At 46.3% G+C, this 21,374-nt stretch overlaps 1 protein-coding gene across 5 annotated transcripts in view; it reads left to right on the top strand.

Annotated features, from left to right (window-relative positions):
* LOC126284041 (bifunctional heparan sulfate N-deacetylase/N-sulfotransferase) overlaps window positions 1–21,374 on the top strand; it is a 1,095,215-nt gene that overhangs the window by 464,437 nt on the left and 609,404 nt on the right. For 2 of the 5 annotated variants that reach the window (XM_049982614.1, XM_049982615.1), the window contains exon 1: window positions 16,983–17,608. The exons of the other annotated variants lie outside the window; for them this stretch is intronic. The gene's annotated coding sequence lies outside the window, so the exon portion shown is untranslated. Of the gene's footprint in view, window positions 1–16,982; window positions 17,609–21,374 lie in introns of those variants that run through there. 5 annotated transcript variants of the gene reach the window in all.

Genomic DNA, 21,374 nt, shown 5'->3' with positions numbered 1-21,374 from the left:
CTTTTGCCTTTCGCGGGCAAGTGCTCTACCAACTGAGCTACCCAAGCACGACTCGCCCCGTCAGGCTGGTGGAGTACTTGCCCGCGAAAGGCAAAGGCCCGAGTTCGAGTCTCGGTCCGGCACACAGTTTGAATCTGCCAGGAAGTTTCGTATCAGCGCACACTCCGCTGCAGAGTGAAAATCTATTTCTGGAAATTTCGTAATATTTACAACACCTATAATCGTGAAAAACAGCGTTTGTTCCATCATAAATGTCTGAAGGATATTATGATGGAAGATACAGACACTGTTTGCAGACAGACATTGAAAGAATCAGATACGTTGAAAATATCGCTTGATGGACATAATGACGAAAGATACAGAGACGGTGTGAAGACAGACACATTGTAGGAATCAGTTACGTTAAAAATGTCATTCAGCTTAGCTTACGCGTTAAAAGTGCCGCTCTTCTCGATTGAGCCGCACACGGCAGCCAGCAACAACGCCGAAATGTCGCTGTTCTCTGGGAACCAGTTCGTATTCAGCGCACCGCTATGATTATAGCCCGTTAAAACAGTTTGACCGGGTGCAACTGATGAAGGCTGATCGGTTAATATTTGCACGGGAGTTGTTTCGCATCAAATCCAACAAAGCTGATTAGGATGTCAGGCAGGAATAATAGGTCCATACTTTGTTGTTAAAGTTTTGTATCTTTTGTCTAAACAACACGACACAGTATTAACGGGTAACCCGTCACAGGTCGCCTGTTAATGTCGTCACTCGCCGATATTCTTCATGTGACACTGAACGCACAATGCTCGATGCAGTCCAAATCGTGGGTGTCCAGCGCGCTTGTCGCGTAATCACGGTGCTCAGATGAACACTTAAACACGTCAAACAAATCACTCAGTTGGCGACATTTACGCATTTGCTGGAAGTCACACAGACAGCCGTTAAGAATTTGTAAGCGCTAACAGCCGTTCTGCCGAAATCTGCCCTGCTGGCTTAGCAGACAACTTACTTGCTCGAGTCTCGACACTGTCTACCAAAAAAATGTTGAGATGTGTGTGAAATTTTATGGGACTTAACTGCTAGGGTCATCAGTCCCCAAACTTACGCACTACTTAACCTAAGTTATCGTAAGGACAGACGCACACGCACCCATGCCCGAGGGAGGACTCGAACCTCTTCTCTGCCTCGTGATGACTGGGTGTTGTGTGATGTCCTTAGGTTGGTTAGGTTTAAGTAGTTCTAAGTTCTAGAGCCATTTTGCAGCGCCTTAGAGCGCTCGGCTAATCCCGAGCAGTTACACTACCCTCTGCCGCACTGAAATGTCGTGTGACGAGGGCCTCCCGTCGGGTAGACCGTTCGCCTGGTGCAAGTCTTTCGATTTGACGCCACTTCGGCGACTTGCGCGTCGATGGGGATGAAATGATGATGATTAGGAGAACACAACACCCAGTCCCTAAGCGGAGAAAATTTCCGACCCAGCCGGGAATCGAACCCGGACCCTTTGGATTGACAGTCTGCCGCGCTGACCACTCAGCTACCGGGGGCGGGCTCTGCCGCACTGGACGCTTGACTATCGGTAGTAGTACCTGCTGCGACCTGCATGAGGCAGAGATATATTGCTCTCAGCACGTAAGCGGCGGATGACCCCTTACATCTTGCCGTGGTGAATTATGAAGTAAGGCAAAGTAAGTAAGAAAACTGGCACAACGTCTGTGAAGCGGACGTGTTGCGAGATAGAGATGCTACGTTTTCCGGTCACGTTGGGGCACGTCAGAGGTATTTTTCGGTTACAAAAACTAAAAACTGCTCTTTTTCGTCACTTTTTTTTGCCGTGTTGCGATCAGACTCATAGTGACGCAGCAAAGCGACCTGTTGTCATTGCGACGCACACGAAAACCTGCAGCCCGCGATCGACCTCGCTGAGTGAAACGGGTCGGCGCCGAGTGTTGTGACCTGGCGGCGCCAAGTGCAGCGGAGAAGACGTATAAGTGAAGCCGCGGCGAGTGGCGACCAGACGAGGCAGAACCGGGCCGGAGCAGCCAGGGGACGGCGACAGATAAACGGGTCGGCGCCACACACGCCACAGCACAGCACACACATCGATTCGCCGCAAATCAGACAATCGCATTAGGGCGCCGTGCGTGCGTGCCTCGCGGCAGTAAGGCAGCGGCCGGCCGCAAATCCGGCGCTGACCCGCACCGACGCGACTTCGACCTGCGGCGGGCACTGCGGGCTGTGTTCCTGTCCACTGTGCGTCGCGACGCTCCACGCGCCCATCTGTCTGCGGACGGTTCCGTCCCGTCAAGCCAGCAGCCACCTGCAGGTCGCATTGTGTGAATGCGCGCCCGCGGGGTGGGGGGGGGGGGGGGGGGCTGCTTCAGCGAGAATCGGCCACATTCAGGCGGGTATTTCTCACTTCACGGCACGCGTCACCCTGATACCCGGTAACGTCGTCCCTAGTTTCACAAGCGGCGACATCGTCGCGAAAAAAACAGTGACCCGTGTATGTAATAAGCTTCCTTTGATTTACGTCTATGTTCGCAAACGTTTTGTTAAGAGATTACCGGTTTCGGTCTTTAATGACCATCATCATATCTGTTTCCTAAAAACAGAGCTGATGATGGCCATTAAAGACCGAAACCGGTAATCTCTTAACAAAACGTTTGTCGTCCCTATTCTTCACGATGGCGAGAGAGTGTCCACACGTTTCTTCAGGTATACTCGTACCATCTGTGTCACCAAGCGACTGTAGCGGAACCCGACCTGAGTTGCTGGGGTTGCCTATTTAACGGTTTGTAACGGCAACAAAAATCTGTTTTACGGTATGTCCTGTTAATTATTGCCCTAATTTAAAAATTTAAAATGCTTTAATAACCTACTTTTAAGTCTTATAATTTTTCCTTTACCCTTGTGGAAATTGGAAATTTGTTGTAAGTTTCTGTGGGACCAAACTGCCGAGGTCATCGGTCCCTAGGTTTACATACGACATAATCTAACTTTAAGTAACTTAAGTCGAGGCTATCCCGCGCGGCCCACCCCTTTCGCTGCTACAGAAGTGCTGTCTGCACTCAGTGCCGAGGCGGCCGGCTTTTGTTGCAGCTGTACTGCCTGCTGCATGCTTGAGCCTGTGCTGGGAAACGGCGATCTGGCCGATGTGAAATACCTATCACCACATTTATCGAAAGCTGCTAGATGAAAATATCTGATTTTTGTACACTACTGGATATTAAAATTGCTACACCAAGAAGAAATGCAGATGATTAACGGGTATTCATTGACAAACACATTATACTACATGTGTTCACATTTTCACGAAATTTGGGTGCATAGAAAGCGAGACATCAGTACCCGGAACAACCACCTCTGCCCGTAATAACGGCCTTGATACCCCTTGGCATTGATTCACACAGAGCTTGGATGGCGTGTATAGGTACAGCTGCCCATCCAGCTCCAACACGATACCACAGTTCATCAGGAGCAGTGACCGGCGTATTGTGACGAGCCAGTTGCTCAGCCACCATTGACCAGACGTTTTCAGTTGGTGAGAGATCTGGAGAATGTGCTGGCCACACAGCAGTATCCAGAAAGGCCCATACAGGACCTGCAACATGCGGTCGTGCATTATCCTGCTGAAATGTAGGGTTTCGCAGGTATCGAATGAAGGGTGGTGCCACTGGTCGTAACACATCTGAAATGTAACGTCCACTGTTCAAAGTGCCGCCAATGCGAACAAGAGGTGACCGAGACGTGTAACCAGTGGCCCCCCATAGCATCACGCCGCCGGGTGATACGCCAGTATGGCGATGAGGGATACACGCTTCCAATGTGCGTTCACCGCGATGTCGCCAAACACAGATGCAACCATCATGATGCTGTAAACAAAAGTTGGATTCCTCTGAAAATGCAACCATCATGATGCTGTAAACAAAAGTTGGATTCCTCTGAAAAAAAAATGACGTTTTGCCATTCGTGCACCCAAGTTAGTCGTTGAGAACACCGTCGTAGGCGCTTCTGTCTGTGATACAACATCAAGGATAACCACAGCCATGGTTTCCGAGCTGATAGTTCGTGCTGCTGCAAACGTCGTCGAACTGTTCGTGCAGGTGGTTGTTGTCTTGCAAACGTCCCCACCTGTTGACTCAGGGATCGAGACGTGGCTGCACCATCCTTTACAGCCTTGCGGATAAGATGCCTGTCATCTCTACTGCTAGTGATACGAGGCCGTTGGGATCCAGCACGGCTTTCCGTATTACCCTCCAGTCATTGGATCTCGACCATACGCGAGCAGCAATGTCGCGATACGATAAACCTGAATCGCGATAGGCTACAATCCGACCTTTATCAAAGTCGGAAACGTGATGTTACGCATTTCTCCTCCTTACAGGAAGCATCACAACAACGTTTCACCAGACAATGCCGGTCAATTGCTGTTTGTGTATGAGAAATCGGTTGGAAACTTTCCTCATGTCAGCACGGTGTAGGTGTCGCCACCGGCGCCAAACGTGTGTGAATGCTCTGAAAAGCTAGTTAGTTGCACATCGCAGCACCTTCCTCCTGTCGGTTAAATATCGCGCCTGTATCACGCCATCTTCGTGATGTAGCAATTTTAATGGCCAGTAGTGTACTTACTACAGTCTGATATCTTCACCCGATGAAGAACTCAATTTTATTTCGCTGTATCAGATTAACTGCATCGTTGTGCGAAACTTTAAAGATTTGGAGCGGTAAAAACGAATTGCGTAAACTGCACCGTGCGGTTGATATTATCTCACACATTGCAGTGAATTAACTGTAGATAAGATACAGAAATTTTATTTAAAAGTGAGAGCAACAAGCTATGTCATTTCGTTCCAGAGGTATTAAGTTTTGTATCTGAAGATCGGTCGCACCCTTTCGCGTCCTAGGCCATAGTGAATAGTATGATAACAGCAATTGTTATCTCTCGTAAATGATTCGAGATACCGAAACGAGATTTTTTGCAAATGATAGCACGCAATGAGGCACATATATTGTATGACAATTACATTTTTTTTATGCACCTAGATGTAGAAGTAACTCGTCTATGGTAGTGAGGTGTCGGCAACTCAGAACGGATACAGGCGTCAATAGCACTGCAGGAAAATAAAAGCAGCGCGCTTACACACATCCGCGATATCACAACAAGACAAGTACTACAATTAGAAAGTGTGCGGTTGTCTCGAGGCAGAGCAACTGGCGGCTCGCAAGTACCCGGACTTTACTCATCCAGTATTTGCGAAAGAGAGTAATTAGCGACTTTCGGGGAAACTTCCCACACAGTTTCAAACGATCTTCAAAAATTTCCTCGCTGACACCCGCTGATAAAATATTGAAACGAGAGAAGTTTTTCGCTTCCTACATTTTCGATATTCTTGCGCAAAACTTAACGTCAAACATGATGGTTTAATTTATCACTTCTGTGCTACCGACTCTCTTTTGCACACAATATCCTTATATACTGCTCCAGGCACCTGTAAAATTATGTCAGTGTACAGCTCGTAGTTCGAGAGATATGACGCTATGAACATTGACATTTGTGAAAAAATCGCATTCGCTTGAAAGGGAGCGGAAACTGCCCAGACGGTAGTCATCCGGTGTTTGATTGCGAGAGTACTTACCGAGTTCCAGCACGCTTAAAGCGTTATATCAGACCTTTTCTGAACTGCTCCATCAATCGTCTGTCCGATGTACGAGAGGTTGGGGTTTACAAGATCCCCCGTGAGTATAGCCTTCCATACTTAGGTCACATGACTTGTACAGTCCATGAAGGATGCACAGAATATCGTAGGAAGTCTGGTCTCTTACAGCCCAATAAATCGCCTGTTGGAGAGCACTCCGGCGTATAATAATGCACTTCAGTTAGTGATGTAATTTTAAGGTGAGCGTCCAAACAAGGCAAATCAATTGCACATATTGTTATTTTTATGCCTACTCTAGTTAAATTATTATAAATTTTATCTTGTATTTTACAGGAATAAAAATGTGACCCACAGAAGATGACACATAAGTGTGGAAACATGTCTTGGTAAATATAAAATAAACTAATTGTGTTTGCATCAGGCTGATTTTCAAAACAACCCAATTCTTAAATACCAAACACGGAAGAACATCAAGAGAGCTTGAAACCTTAGTAAAATCACAACTACTTCGATTTCTCGCATTCTTGTAGTGGCTAAGCAATACTTACTTTCCTAGAAAGTTCTAACGATTCCATCAGATATGGAACGGATCCTAAACCTTGATGTTTGCCCTTGCTTTTGCTTTGGAAAGTCAAATATAGTGTCCTAAATCCTTTCAGGGGAGCTACTTTCGTGTTTCAAGTACTAGGCAGCCACTTGCTTTACCCACGAATTTATCAGTGTTCCGAAGCTAATCGAAACAATTAGGGTGTAGCGTCTGGCCTGCCCTTGTTGATCTACAAGCACTGCAAACCACTGTGAAGTGCATGACAGTGGGTGTGTCCTGTTGTAACGATTATTAGGGCTTGTTTCCGTTCCAATCCCTTCGTAGAGAGCCGGCCCCTGAAACTTTGTAACGAAGCTTTCTCCTCACAGTTTACTTCAGTCTTCAACAGTGTGCTAGTTCAGTCCTTCCTACATCTTCATGGATACTCTGCAAATCACATTTAAGTGCCTGGCGGAGGGTTCATCGAATCACCTTCTCAGTTCTCTATTATTCCAATCTCGTTCAGCGCGCGGAAAGAACAAACAACTATATCTTTCAAAAATGCGTGTGAAATCTTAAGGGACTTCACTGCTAAGGTCATCAGTCCCTAAGCTTACACACTACTTAAACTAAATTATCCTAAGGACATACACACACACACACACACACACACACACACACACACACACACATGCCCGAAGGAGGACTCGAACCGCCGCCGGGACCAGCCGCACAGTCCATTACTGCAGCGCCCTACACCGCTCGGCTAATCCCACGCGGCCCTATATTTTTCCGTGCGGGCTCTGATTTCACTTACTTTATTATTGCCGTCGTTTTTGCCTATGTAGGTCGGTGTCAACAAAATATTTTCAGATTCAGAGGAGAAAGTTGGTGACTGAAATTGCGCGAGAAGATTCCACCGCAACGAAAAACGCGTTTGTCCTTCCGACATCTCAGTAACACCCTCCGTTGGTCAGACAAAGCTGTGACCATTCGTGCTGCCCTTCTTTGTGTACGTTCGCCTGTCAGTCCTATCTGGTTCGGGTCACACGGACTTGAAAAAAATAGTCAACGATGACTAGCCTCATTTATTTGTAAGCAGTCTCCTACGTACTGTGCTTGACTTCCCCAGTATTCTACCAATAAACTGGAATCTCTCACCTGCTATACCCATGGCTGGGCCTATATATAATCGTTCCAGTTCGCTACTTAGTGCCACAACCATGTATGTACATGAGTTGGCCGGTTCCAACAGTTGGCCCACTGATATTATAATCAAAAGTTACTATGCTGTTTCGTTTTGTGAAGTGCACAGTTTTATGCTTCTGAAGATATAAAACAACTTTCCAATCTTTGTACCTCTTTCAAATCTTCTCAAGATCTGACTGTTTCATTGTAGATAACAGCATCATCAGCGAAAAGTATGAGGTTACCTTTAAGGTTAGCATTTATATTGTTCGCAAGGCCGTTAATATACAACACGAATGGCAAGGGACCCCTCACACTTTCCTAGGAGACACCCGAAGCTGCATCTACATCCGTCGACGACTCTCCATTCGACATAACGTGCTGCTTCCTCCTTTCCAAGATGTCTTCAATTCAGCCAGAAATTTCGCTCGATACCCCATACTACCATAAATCTGATAATTATCGAAGGTTTTCTAAATATCGTTAAACCATTGCCTGCAACATTTTCCCTAAAGTTAAATCGTGATGAATCTTGTGCTGAGAGAAGCAACTTCCTTTTCGTAGACTGTCCACGCCTGCAACGGAGAGGCGCTTAGAAGCTATTTCGGAAGATTGTTCGTGTCTGCGGACCGGACTCGGCTTGGTTCAGCCCAGCAGGATCTTCCACAATGGACGCCTCCTCATTTCCGCAGGAATCTCGCCTTCTGGGCCGTTAATTTTCATGGCAGCTGAAGAAACGGAGTCGCTGTTTCTTTTGGGAGAGAGCGGGACGTTTATGTCACGCGCCGTCGTTTCGTCCGCAGAAATATCGCCTCATTTGTCGTATCATCGGCGAGATCTTAATTCTGTTGCGTGGCCACAGCCGAAAAAGTTTTCTAGGGCGCGTTCTGGAAACCACGTGCCGAATTTAGCTCTGTGGACAACAGTGTAACAGCGTGGTTCTGCGCTGTCAGTCTCTGCTTATATCGCCTTTCACCACACCACTTTCTGCCTGACTGTCGTGCAATGCGCCAGAATTACATTATATTGCATACTGCTGTCACGTAGTGGAAGTGCTAAAATAAATCAAATATTGGCATGGACGTACCTGTGAGATATCCGGGGCGGCCAGTGAACATACGCTAGCGTGCTATAACACACTGTAAATATCACGTTTGGTAGGACAATGCTCAAGCACGTTCAGTGCAAGCTGTTACTGATTTGCTTGACTGATGGGACTGCTAAGTCCCATACCACCTACTGCACTAAATGGTTCAAATGGCTCTGAGCACTATGGGACTTAACTTCTGAGGTCATCAGTCCCCTAGAACTTAGAAATACTTAAAACTAAATAACCTAAGGGCATCGCACACATCCTTGCCCGAGACAGGATTCAAATCTGCGACCGTAGCAGTCCCGCGGTTCCGGACTGAAGTGCCTAGAACCGCTCGGCCGCAGCGGCCGGCCCTACTGCACTCCCCTGACTTAAACCCCCGTGAGTGCAATTAGATTTCTAAGCTGAAGGAAACACTTCACAGCATTCGCTTCAGAACTGCTACAATATCGTCGGGCAATAGACCGCGTCGCTCAAACTGTCAAAACAACTGGCACTGCTAAAGGCCGGTTCCCAATAGAGCGCGTCGCGCGGCAACGACAGCGGCAGCGGCAAGCGTTTTCCGCTTGACGCGGCGGCTCGCGGAACTGGTGTTCCCATCTGGAAGCGGCAGACGCTAGCGGTAGCCACCGACGGACAGCCGCTGAGGTACGGGGCGGGACCTACTGAAACGCCCGGTGCGTTTGATTAACTACACTCCTGGAAATTGAAATAAGAACACCGTGAATTCATTGTCCCAGGAAGGGGAAACTTTATTGACACATTCCTGGGGTCAGATACATCACATGATCACACTGACAGAACCACAGGCACATAGACACAGGCAACAGAGCATGCACAATGTCGGAACTAGTACAGTGTATATCCACCTTTCGCAGCAATGCATGCTGCTATTCTCCCATGGAGACGATCGTAGAGATGCTGGATGTAGTCCTGTGGAACTGCTTGCCATGCCATTTCCACCTGGCGCCTCAGTTGGACCAGCGTTAGTGCTGGACGTGCAGACCGCTTGAGACGACGCTTCATCCAGTCCCAAACATGCTCAACGGGGGACAGATCCGGAGATCTTGCTGGCCAGGGTAGTTGACTTACACCTTCTAGAGCACGTTGGGTGGCACGGGATACATGCGGACGTGCATTGTCCTGTTGGAACAGCAAGTTCCCTTGCCGGTCTAGGAATGGTAGAACGATGGGTTCGATGACGGTTTGGATGTACCGTGCACTATTCAGTGTCCCCTCGACGATCACCAGAGGTGTACGGCCAGTGTAGGAGATCGCTCCCCACACCATGATGCCGGGTGTTGGCCCTGTGTGCCTCGGTCGTATGCACTCCTGATTGTGGTGCTCACCTGCACGGCGCCAAACACGCATACGACCATCATTGGCACCAAGGCAGAAGCGACTCTCATCGCTGAAGACGACACGTCTCCATTCGTCCCTCCATTCACGCCTGTCGCGACACCACTGGAGGCGGGCTGCACGATGTTGGGGCGTGAGCCGAAGACGGCCTAACGGTGTGCGGGACCGTAGCCCAGCTTCATGGAGACGGTTGCGAATGGTCCTCGCCGATACCCTAGGAGCAGCAGTGTCCCTAATTTGCTGGGAAGTGGCGGTGCGGTCCCCTACGGCACTGCGTAGGATCCTACGGTCTTGGCGTGCAACCGTGCGTCGCTGCGGTCCGGTCCCAGGTCGACGGGCACGTGCACCTTCCGCCGACCACTGGCGACAACATCGATGTACTGTGTACGCCCCACGTGTTGAGCAATTCGGCGGTACGTCCACCCGGCCTCCCGCATGCCCACTATACGCCCTCGCTCAAAGTCCGTCAACTGCACATACGGTTCACGTCCACGCTGTCGCGACATGCTACCAGTGTTAAAGACTGCGATGGAGCTCCGTATGCCACGGCAAACTGGCTGACACTGACGGCGGCGTTGCACAAATGCTGCGCAGCTAGCGCCATTCGACGGCCAACACCGCGGTTCCTGGTGTGTCCGCTGTGCCGTGCGTGTGATCATTGCTTGTACAGCCCTCTCGCAGTGTCCGGAGCAAGTATGGTGGGTCTGACACACCGGTGTCAATGTGTTCTTTTTTCCATTTCCAGGAGTGTATGTCTTACACCTACATGAAGAAAAGACGAAGTTGGGTGAAGACATGCCAATTTTTCATTTTCTGTACAATGTACTCTTTCACATTTATTCATGAGCCCGCATCTCGTGGTTGTGCGGTAGCGTTCTCGCTTCCCACGCCCGGGTTCGATTCCCGGCGGGGTCAGGGATTTTCCCTGCCTCGTGATGGCTGGGTGTTGTGTGATGTCCTTAGGTTAGTTACGTTTAAGTAGTTCTAAGTTCTAGTGGACTGGTGACTATAGATGTTAAGTCCCATAGTGCTCAGAGCCATTTGAACCATTATTCATGTTTTCTCATTTCAGCATAAACAGATTTCATGACTACCGTTCATGATTGTTCACTATCTCCTAACACATTGAAACAATGTACGACAAAGGAGATTATTCAGATGGTTAAGCGAGACAAAAATTTAAAATGTGATACGATAGCATGTACAGGAAAACAGTAAGAACACAACGGCTTGGGGGAAGGGATGAAAGTGGAAGCCACCTGATAGAATTTCTGTGCTCTGTCTGTGACAACCTTGAGTTTCGTCCAGACCCTCTCACAAACATCAGGGAGACGCTGAAGAACACAGAGACGATATCAGACTACAAACAGAAGTATAAAAATGTGTGCGACGTGGTTTGTAAATAAGAGGAAATACATTTGGTAAAAAGTACGCCTCCACCACAGACGTGAGTCCCAACAAGCAAGGTAGGAGGCGAGATGCGAACGGCGGAACATCGTAGGTATAACTATCGTATTAAAATTATGTCAACCTGCTTGCTCAGCTACGCAGGAAAAACTTTAAAAAGAGGAACAAGTGGAGAGACGATGTACGCATGAATGCAATCACAAGTTTAGTGTGGGCGAGGAGAGTTAAAAAAGTTAACGAAGAGCGAAACCAGCTGCACTTGTGCAGACGGCGAGGAGCGTATACGCATTAGAAATATGAAGTGACCTGCCTGTTGGAACAGTACTTCACGAACGAGAAAATTTGACTTTCTGAGTCGCAGCGTACGGGAGCAGACAAAGGATAGTACTGCAGACTGCAGGGGATTTGAGTGTGTACCGTGGGCGAAGGCATGGACTTGGTGGTTATAATTAAAGCCCAACTACTCGCGGAGGTTCAGCGTGAGCTGTAATTGTCTTAAGGCAGCGAAACATAGTAGATATGGTAATCCGTTAATGCGGGTCCGATTTACGATGGAAAACACTTTAGTTGCAGTTGTGTACTGTTGAGGAAAAGTAATGCTAGAAGACGATGTTCCGTTACAACTGGAAATAAAGCTTCTCCACCTGTCTACAGACTAGGACTTAATCTTCCAGCATCGTGTGTCTGTGCTGTGCTCAATACATTTTATGGTACTAAATATATAGGGTACTCTGTAATAAAGTTACAAACTTCCAGGTATTTATTTACCGTACGGCAAACTCGACAGCAACTAACATTCATGAATTGAATAATTTTGCAAAATAAGTAGAATTAAAAACTAAATCCAGAAATTAATATCTAAATTTTAAATCCATTTACGGGCTGCCGCTGTCACTTCAAAGAAATCTTCTAGATTTTCAGGGTATGCTCATCTGTTACATTGTGTTTAATGACCTGATGTTTGTTGCCACAGTCACGTTGAGAAGAAGAAGAAGAAGAAGAAGAAAAGAAGAAGACTTTTCCCATCGCTGTACGAATCCTATTAATTATTTTCCAATTGTGTAGTGGTAATTCCAAGCCGGATGATCTTGTGCCAGGTTTTATGAGGGTCGGATATTTCTCATGGGGAATATTATTTCACGTTCCTCAACATATTCTGGCCGGCCGGAGTGGCCGTGTGGTTCTAGGCGCTACAGTCTGGAGCCGATCGACCACTACGGTCGCAGGTTCGAATCCTGCTTCGGGCATGGATGTGTGTGATGTCATTAGGATAGTTAGGTTTAAGTAGTTCTACGTTCTAGGCGACTGATGACCTCAGAAGTTAAGTCGCATAGCGCTCAGAGCCATTTGAACCAACATATTCTGCTCATGTCGAAATCCCCTGCTTGCACATTGATTCTGTCAGTGTGGTAGATGACTGCCTGTAATTTTAATCTCCTCATTTTAAGTGCACCTGCATCAGTGTGGATTTGGAGCTGAGGAATGTTCCGGTAGTTAATTTTTCATTCTCCTTGAGAAGGGCATTCTGTATTTGGAGATCTTGTGGCGCAATGTGTGTGTAGCTTATGGGTGGTGGGGTGGTAACCAGTAAAAAGGAGTAGATCCGATGCAACGTGTTATTGTCCTATTGCTGCATTTAGCTGAACGTCGATTTTTCTCACATTTGGACTATTAAGCCACACTAGAGGACACTGTTGGGCAGCAGAATAGACGAGACCCAAGGATCACCATTATTACTGTTCAGTCGTGTACCTACTTCGAAAGAATGCACCTCCTGTAGCCAACCTTACTGGAAGGCCGCTGTGACAGTTCCTGCGGCCTTTTGACTGGAGGGGCGCGAAGACCACCTGGCATCTAACCTGCTGCCGTGCCAGGAGAAAGATCCGAGCTAGTAAAGCGTCCCCCCACGCGCTGGTGTGTCAGCGGCCCAGATTTCAACGCAACAGTTCAGATCCTTACTGACTTACACACTTTGAGGCTTTCTTAATTTGACTGATCGGCTGGTATGAAGACTACATCGCTCCTGACATCCGATGCTCTTGCACCAAGGAGCTTCGAATCGTTATATTATCAATTTGAATTGGAAATGCGCACTAACCTCCTCCTGTCCCCGCCCTTGTGTTCACCTCCTACTCCCGCTTAACTTTATCCATCTCATCCTTCTCCCCCTTCTCTCGGTTCACCACCTTCTCTCCCTCTCCCTCTCCTCCTCCCCCCCCCCCTTCTCCCACTCCCCTCTCTGTTCGTATACTCCCCTCGTTTCTTCCGGAACTTGAGACTTGTTTGTTTAATGCAAACAAAATCTTGAATGCGAATCGAAGTTGCTTAAAATGTGTGTGTGTTAGGATCATTGGTGTACGCATATACGGGGTGTGACAGGAACCTCTGGAGCTGTGAGGATAGTACCTTCTAACGCCAGTATTTCACATAGTTTTAATCTGCGAACGCTTTACAAAGCTTCGGACGATTCAGGTCACATAAGTGAAAATCATGGTTAGGTGCTGCAGAAAGATTCATCACATATGTCTCTAAGCTGGTCGTAGGTTGCGTTCCAAAAACGAACACCATGGAGACAGAAGTGATGACACTTTCTGCAGGTCCTGACCATCATTCTACAGGACAATTCTCAAGCACGTACAGTGCAAGCTGTTATAGAGTTGTTTAACTGATGAGGCTGCTATGTGCTGTAACACCTACTACACTCTCCTGACTTAAGCCCTCGTTAGGTCAACTCGACTTCAAAACTGAAGGAAACACCTCACGGAATTCGCTTCAGAACTGCTGCAATATCGTCTGGCAATAGACCGCGCCGCTCGAACTGCCAACACAGTTGGCACTGCTAAGAGTAACCTACGATTTTAACATCGCTGACAACGGTTTATACATAATGCTGGTGACTACTTTGAAGATCAGTAAAACTTTGAAACACGTATCTGTTTCGTACGAGCTGTAAATAAATAGTTGCCACTATTAAAGTTCAACCCTCGCATATATAAGGAGAAAGACTATACATGGAAGAAACAATTTGTCTAAAGTTTTGAGTGCCCTGCTATTGTAGTTAAAACTGACTGCGTCAAGGAAAACTAAACGGTACATTTTCAGAGCGCAGTATAGCAAAACATTTTCTTTGTCGCAGTCGCTTTTGACGGAAAACTTGTACATGTTTGTTTACCAAGTACATAGCATATGTCGTTCCGGAAGTTCAATATAGTATTGTGTAAAATTACAAGTAAATCAGTCAAGAACGTTTCGAGATCTTTGGTAGCAATGTTTCCCATTTTTTTATTTGTATTTAAAATGTGAAGCGTATGTTGATCTGCAATTTTATTAGAATATCGTGTAAAAATTTGAAAAAAGTCGTTCAGGAGTTCTGGTAACAACGTCTTGTCTTTATATAGCATTATCGATGTACCATAAAACCAATTAAGGTCTCGTTTTCGTGCTCCGGGTGGTTGGTTGGCTTAAAGACGGTGGGGGGGAAGTGGGGAAGGGACCAAACTGCTAGGTCATCGATCCGTCTTCCGGAATCTGTCGGGGAACTAGACTAGAAGAGTACGCTTTCCAGAAATGGTGTGATGTGCCGCGTAACGCTTTTCAGTTGTTTGGATTGACGATATTTTGAATGTGGGAGGCAGTCCTACCACCACTTTGTGAGCCTCGATTTGTTCTCCAACCATTGCACCAACAAAGAGCGTTGTTTCTCTAATGATGTCGATTTCGACGTGCTTCCTTCCTCGTCTCTTTCGTCTACATTTTATTCTTATTTCGTTTTCATAAACCCTCTTACTTTACACTGTTGTTTGTCCGTCTAGCTTTCAATATATTTTTGCAGCGTTACATCGCAAACTGACCAATTGTTTTCAGTTGCCCTAAATATTCATATTCATCATTTATATTTTGTATTCTCCCACTGGCATAATGATTGTACATTATTTTTGGCATACTGTAACTGATCTTCAGTTCTGCTGTCATAATTGTTGTTTTTAGTTACTCCGTCTTGTGACTAAATTCTTGATGGTTTGAATTGAGCAAAACACTGACACTGCTCGTAGAAGCTAGTCCAAGTAGTATCTGTTTGCTCTGCGAATTCAATGATTTGAAGAGCGCTCGGAGGTTACAGAAAATAGTTTTGTGAAACAGTAAAAATTCCTTATCTATTTTATCAATTCTGAGTTTTTCACTCTCTTCATATCTTGTCGTATATATTTTCTCAATAAACATTGTGGTAGATTCTGCTCCTTGGTTCTCAAACGCTGAACCCAATAAGCTGACAAATGCTTAAATAAATAAACAGGAATCTAAAGTTTAGGAAACTGAATTCCATATTCAGAGCTACATTCCCAATCTACCTTCAACGAAAAGTTTACATCCAGTGTATACTGCCAATAGCAATTTACAGAAGTAAAACGCAGACCGCTCGAACAGTTAAAAAAGGTTAAGTTGCCCAATGACCAATGAAAGGGTGCATGTCGGACATAACAATAGGGGGACAAAAAAAGGAAACGAATGGATAAAACAAAAATACAATAGTTTATGGATTTGATAGTGAATGTTACCAAACTGGAATGCAGATGGCACGGTCGTATTGCGAGATGAAATGTTGGTCAACGGACTGAGGAGATTGTGCATTGGATTCCTCCTAATATGGAAAGCTCTAGACGACAGCCTAACGTGAATTGGGTTGACAACATAAAGAAAAAAAATCGGGACGAGTCTGGATGCAAAAAAACTGAAGATCTCTATGTATGGAGACGTTTCGATGATTCCTGTATCCAGCAGTAGATGATAAACATGTGGATGATGACAAGGGTGATCATCTGGGATGTTTCATATTTAGCATTTTGTATACATGTTTAACCTACACATAACGTCTTGTTCTTGCTCTTGCATTGGGTTGTCGTCGCTAGTATGTTTTTCTTGCATCTGCCTTTGAGATCTAAAAACGCGTGCGTCACTTAGAGAGCCTCTAGACAAAATCCGATATTTAGCCGTCGTACAGTAGCCATCTGCTGGCACATGTTCCGTTATACTAAACAGCCAAATTAAATATTGCTTTCTCTCGATCATAGTGGCAATTTATCTGCCAGCGTTAATATTCGTATGATTCCACGGCATTTTTATCCCTGTTCCTGTGTTTGACGTTTTATTAATTCCTTCTTCCTCATAAAAATTAATCACCAGTGGCGGTAAATTCCCAGTAACAAGAGCATAGTAAGAACATATGAATGATAATAGGATAGAAAGAAATATTAAGGTATAGATTATGCAAATATAATTGAAAATCTAAATAAGGTGTTGATCCTTGTCGTCGTCTTCTTGTAATTATCTCCGAACATGCTTTGACCGTTAATTCAAAAGTCAGTCGCTCCACATCGCGCTCGGTGCACGTATCACACAGCGGCGCCACAAAGCCTGTGAGGACGCCCCAGTCTGCCTTAATTCTCCCTGCGTTTTATTACGCTGTTAGCGAAGCTCCCGGCACCAACGGCTCCTCCTGGCCAGGCATTTAATTTTTCGCCCAACAGCGCTCGCGGAGACGCTAAGGGAACGCAGCCGGCGTGTAACTTGCTTACGCCCGCTCTTGGACCAGTTATTAGCAGACGTGTGGTGGGGGTAGGCGCCGCCCTGGCTGGGGATGAGTGGGGGCAGAGGGGGGGGGGGGGGGCGCTGCACCGCGCATGCGCGACGGCGTTACGCGCCCGGAATCTCTCGCATCTGATCGGCGGCAGCTCGCTACCTTCAGTAGCTGTGCAGAGAGCGCCGTTGCAGGTTGTGTGCGTTTGGCGTGGGACAGTCGTGGCCGAGGAGACTGCGCGTGACTTTCTTTCTCTTTCCTCTCCGGTGGACTGCATCACCTACTGCTCTGGTTGCAGCTCGGAGATGTAATTCGAAGCACTGTTGCCTGACGACGCTCAGCGATATGAATGTTGCGGATCACGGAAGATTTTAAAACGAACTTAACGGTTTTGGATCTGTGGCTATCATCTTTTGTGTGTCAGTTTCTACCGTGATATGTACGTGTGAAATAGTTTGTGTGTTTGCCTTGGAAGGACGTAGTTCACTTACTGTTGCTTACAGCTTTCTTGCGCACAGTCGCATGTTAGTTTGATAAGTAGACTACAGTGTATAGAAATGTACGGTGGAATGTGCTGGACCTTTTGCGACGTCAGTGTATGTGCATAACCTCCAGGGTGACGTCTTGTGACATCTCCGACGTACTGAGGCTGCATATCGTATAGTAGGCGTACAACAGTTGTAGTGCCCACAAAGTGAACTTCCTCTACAAGGTTGTTAGAAACAGAGTTACGTACACACGGAACTGCGTGGACTCTCAACAGCGTAGCGGCTTCTCGGCGTGAAGGGCGGAGCACAGCTTACCGGAGAGAGGTAAGGCAGGCTTCTGTGTGTGTGTGTGTGTGTGAGAGAGAGAGAGAGAGAGAGGGGGAGGGGGACGCGGCAGGCGCCAGCCAGTGTTTCCTGCGCCCACGCGCCTTTGCTCGCTTGCACAGGTCAGAGAACTACCCTCATCTCTACTGATTGAACTGTTTACTCCCAGAATCTGAGCAAACGACCGCGGTTGCAGCTCGGTTATGTGTTTCCCCGGTGCTCATTCAGCATTGTGTGTGGCCACAGATGCTTCCAGTTCGGGAAATTTGTGGGGAGTCCCAGTACCTGGTAAGGCGTCACGATCAGTGTACTAGAGTATTAGCAGCATTGATGTAGGGCAGACGGATCCAGTGTGCAACCTTTCTTCTGTGTTTAAACGCTGTGTCCATCGAAACCCAATGCGAGTGAAGATAGTCCGACAGATACATCATTGATAAAACAAAGTTGTTCATTGAAGATTTATTTTAATATTGAAACCTGTCTTTCCTATAGTAATCTTACAGGATTTACTATCGCGAAATTTTCATTTATCCCGTTGAACCCACGATTGTACCAGTTCATTATTTGCTGTAGTCAAGTCGTTTTCTTGTTTCAGTGCACATCTGTTGCTTCCATTTCTTCAGTGTACAGCCTTAGCTCACCAGAAATTGTTCTTATTGCGCAAACAAGTAAGGCAGTTCCTTAGTACTGTAGCGTGCTAAAATATCTCGATCGGTGATAACGTGGGAGACGGCGATGACACCATTCGCAGTTCCCGCACAGGGATTACAAAATTTTCCAAACACATCTGAATTGTTCTACATTACGTTACCAATAACCGTCGTGAAAAGTACGATCTTGTAGTGCTATCAGACAAAAATTATGTATGAACTGAGGATGTTTTGTTAGGTTGCAGGATGTTATCTTGGGTAGAGAGTCGTCGACAGATGGAGAAGTAACTTGTTAATAGTAATCTCTAGCACTTCACCAAATGATGCAGTTATCTATAACTAAATACTGTCAGGAAAAAGATGCGCGAAGATCCAGTCACTTGTTGATGATAAGGTACCAATGTAGTGCAAAGGTTGGCAACTTGTTTTAAATGTTCAAAAATGTAAAATGGTGCACTTGACACAACGAAGAAACGTAGTATCTTATGGCTACAACATTAGTGATGATCCCTTACAAAAGTCCGGGTGTAACAATTTGTTGAAATATGAAATGGAACCGTCACGCAGGCCTTCTGTCTTATACCTACGAGTACCATATGCAGGAACTCTTTTTAAGTACAACGCATTAGATTTGCTTCACTCACAAAGATTGACAGTTGTAATTAAATCACAACTCCATTACACTTTTGTTACCATTCATGAACATGGAATACAGGTTGGTGCTTAAGATACACTGCACTGCTTTATGGTCGGCCGCATAGATCTTCGATCTCATTCACATTTAATCTCACTTCGGTTTCGCCGAATAACCTCAGCTAAAAAGTGGGATGTTTTCTTGGCAAAGGCTACTTAGCATTTTCTGTCTCCGACCCTGTCGAAGGCCTATGTTATACTGCCACTGATCTTTGACAAACATCTACATCCACGTGATTGCTCGGCAATTAACAGTTAAGTGCCTTGCAGAGGGTTCAACGAACGACACTCACGTTCCACTTTCGAATAGGGCGCGTGAAAACGAAGACTTCACTGCTGTTCGACCTCTGATTTCTCTTATTTCATTATTATGATCATTTCTCCCTGTGTCGGAGGGCAACAACATAATATTTTCTCACTGAGAGGAGTAAGTTGGTGATTAAAATTTCATGAAAAAGAGTCTGCTGCTACGAAAAACGCCATTGTTTTAATAATTGTCAACCCAATTCGTGTATCATATCCGTGACACTTTCTACCCTGCTTCTCGGTAATACGAAACGAGCTGCCCTTCTTTGAAGGATCCAAAACCGCAAGACAGCGGGAGTGGCCGTGCGGTTCTAGGCGATACAGTCTGGAACCGAGCGACCGCTACGGTCGCAGGTTCGAATCCTGCCTCGGGCATAGATGTGTGTGATGTCCTTAGGTTAGATAGGTTTAATTAGTTCTAAGTTCTAGGCGACTGATGACCTCAGAAGTTAAGTCGCGTAGTGCTCAGAGCCATTTGAACCAACCAAAACCGCACAGCAATATTCTTGAAGAGAACGGTGAGTGCAGGCTATCTCTTTAGTAAAGAGTATGTGGTTCGCTTTGCACACAGCATTATCCAAGTGATCCTTCCGGTTTACGTTACTCGTAATTGCAATCTCTACGTATTTAGTTGAATTCATGTCATTTAGAGTTGTGTGATTTATCGTCTAACCGAAATTTAGCGGATTTCGTTTAGTAATCATGTTGACGGCATGATACGAAAGAATCAATTGCCACTTTGTAAAAGTTAAGGCGTCGATACAATGTTTTAAAGATATCATGAAGTACTCTAGCATTGATTTTATAGAACGTTAGCCGGCCGCGGTGGTCTCGCGGTTCTAGGCGCGCAGTCCGGATCCGTGCGACTGCAACGGTCGCAGGTCCAAATCCTGCCTCGGGCATGGATGTGTGTGATGTCCTTAGGTTAGTTAGGTTTAAGTAGTTCTAAGATCTAGGGGACTGATGACCACAGCAGTTGAGTCCCATAGTGCTCAGAGCCATTTGAACCATATAGAACGTTATTTATGAAATACGTCTCGCAAAGTTATTTTACTGTGTAATACAGGCCTAATCGGTCTCGTGACATCGGTTTGGAGAGGCGCTACAGTCCCCGTCTCTCCTTTGTTCAAGCATTTACCTCATAATTTTGCTTCACATGGCACAACAAATGTGATGTATCTCGAGATTCATACGGCAGTCACCTTAAATTGAAATGGGACTTAACATCTGAGGTCATCAGTCCCCTGGAACTTAGAACTACCTAAGGACATCACACACACCATGCCCGAGGCAGGATTCGAACCTACGACTGTAGCGGTCGCGCGGTAACAGACTGAACCGCTCGGCCACAGCGGCTGGCCCATCTTAATTTATTTCATTTGTGTAAGTATTAACATTTCTGAACGGCTGGTAAAGCTCTCTGTTTGCATGTACTCGAAACATGTGGGTGTTCGCAGAAGGACCGCCAGAAAAAAACGAGCAATCTGTTGTGGAAACAACCCAGCTACAATGTCAGTCTTCTCACAGGAAAAGGAAATTCCATATGACCTCGTCCGTCACACTGTACAGAAAACATAAACAGTCCGTGAATCGCGCTCATGCGTCCCAATTTCATGAGAATTTTTACTATCCCGTAGCCTCCCGCTGCGGCGATTACCCTGCCCAGATAAATGGAACGTCTCGCGTATTGCAACGCTCAAAAACTTGCTTGTCGCCACTCCATCAACGCACTGCACTCGTAACACCAGTTGGTGGGGACAGTGCAGATTCGGAGAATTTATGGTTCTATTCATGCACAGTTACATCGGACGTGTAATACTTCGGAGACTACATAACTTTGAGAACGAGTGGATCATTTGTAATAGTCCTGTGTATTAGTGATCTAGCGGATGACGCTGGATGCTCCGTGGCGCTATTCGCGGACGGTGGTGCGTCACAGGATATGTGTAGAGAATCGACGTTTGGTGCAGGAACTGGCAGTTGGCCCAGAACGTCAATAAACGTAACGTACTGCGCACAGGTAGCCAAAGAGACGCGCCGCTCTACCATCACACGGTGGTCGATAAATCACCGCAAACGGCAGCTGCTGTGAATTCCCTAGGGTTACTACCATCCAA

This window comes from Schistocerca gregaria, chromosome 8 (genome assembly GCF_023897955.1).
Source record: "Schistocerca gregaria isolate iqSchGreg1 chromosome 8, iqSchGreg1.2, whole genome shotgun sequence".
NCBI classification, from domain to species: Eukaryota; Metazoa; Arthropoda; class Insecta; order Orthoptera; family Acrididae; genus Schistocerca; species Schistocerca gregaria.
The sequence above is the reverse complement of the archived record's forward strand: the minus strand, read 5'-3'. Positions and strand labels throughout refer to the sequence as shown.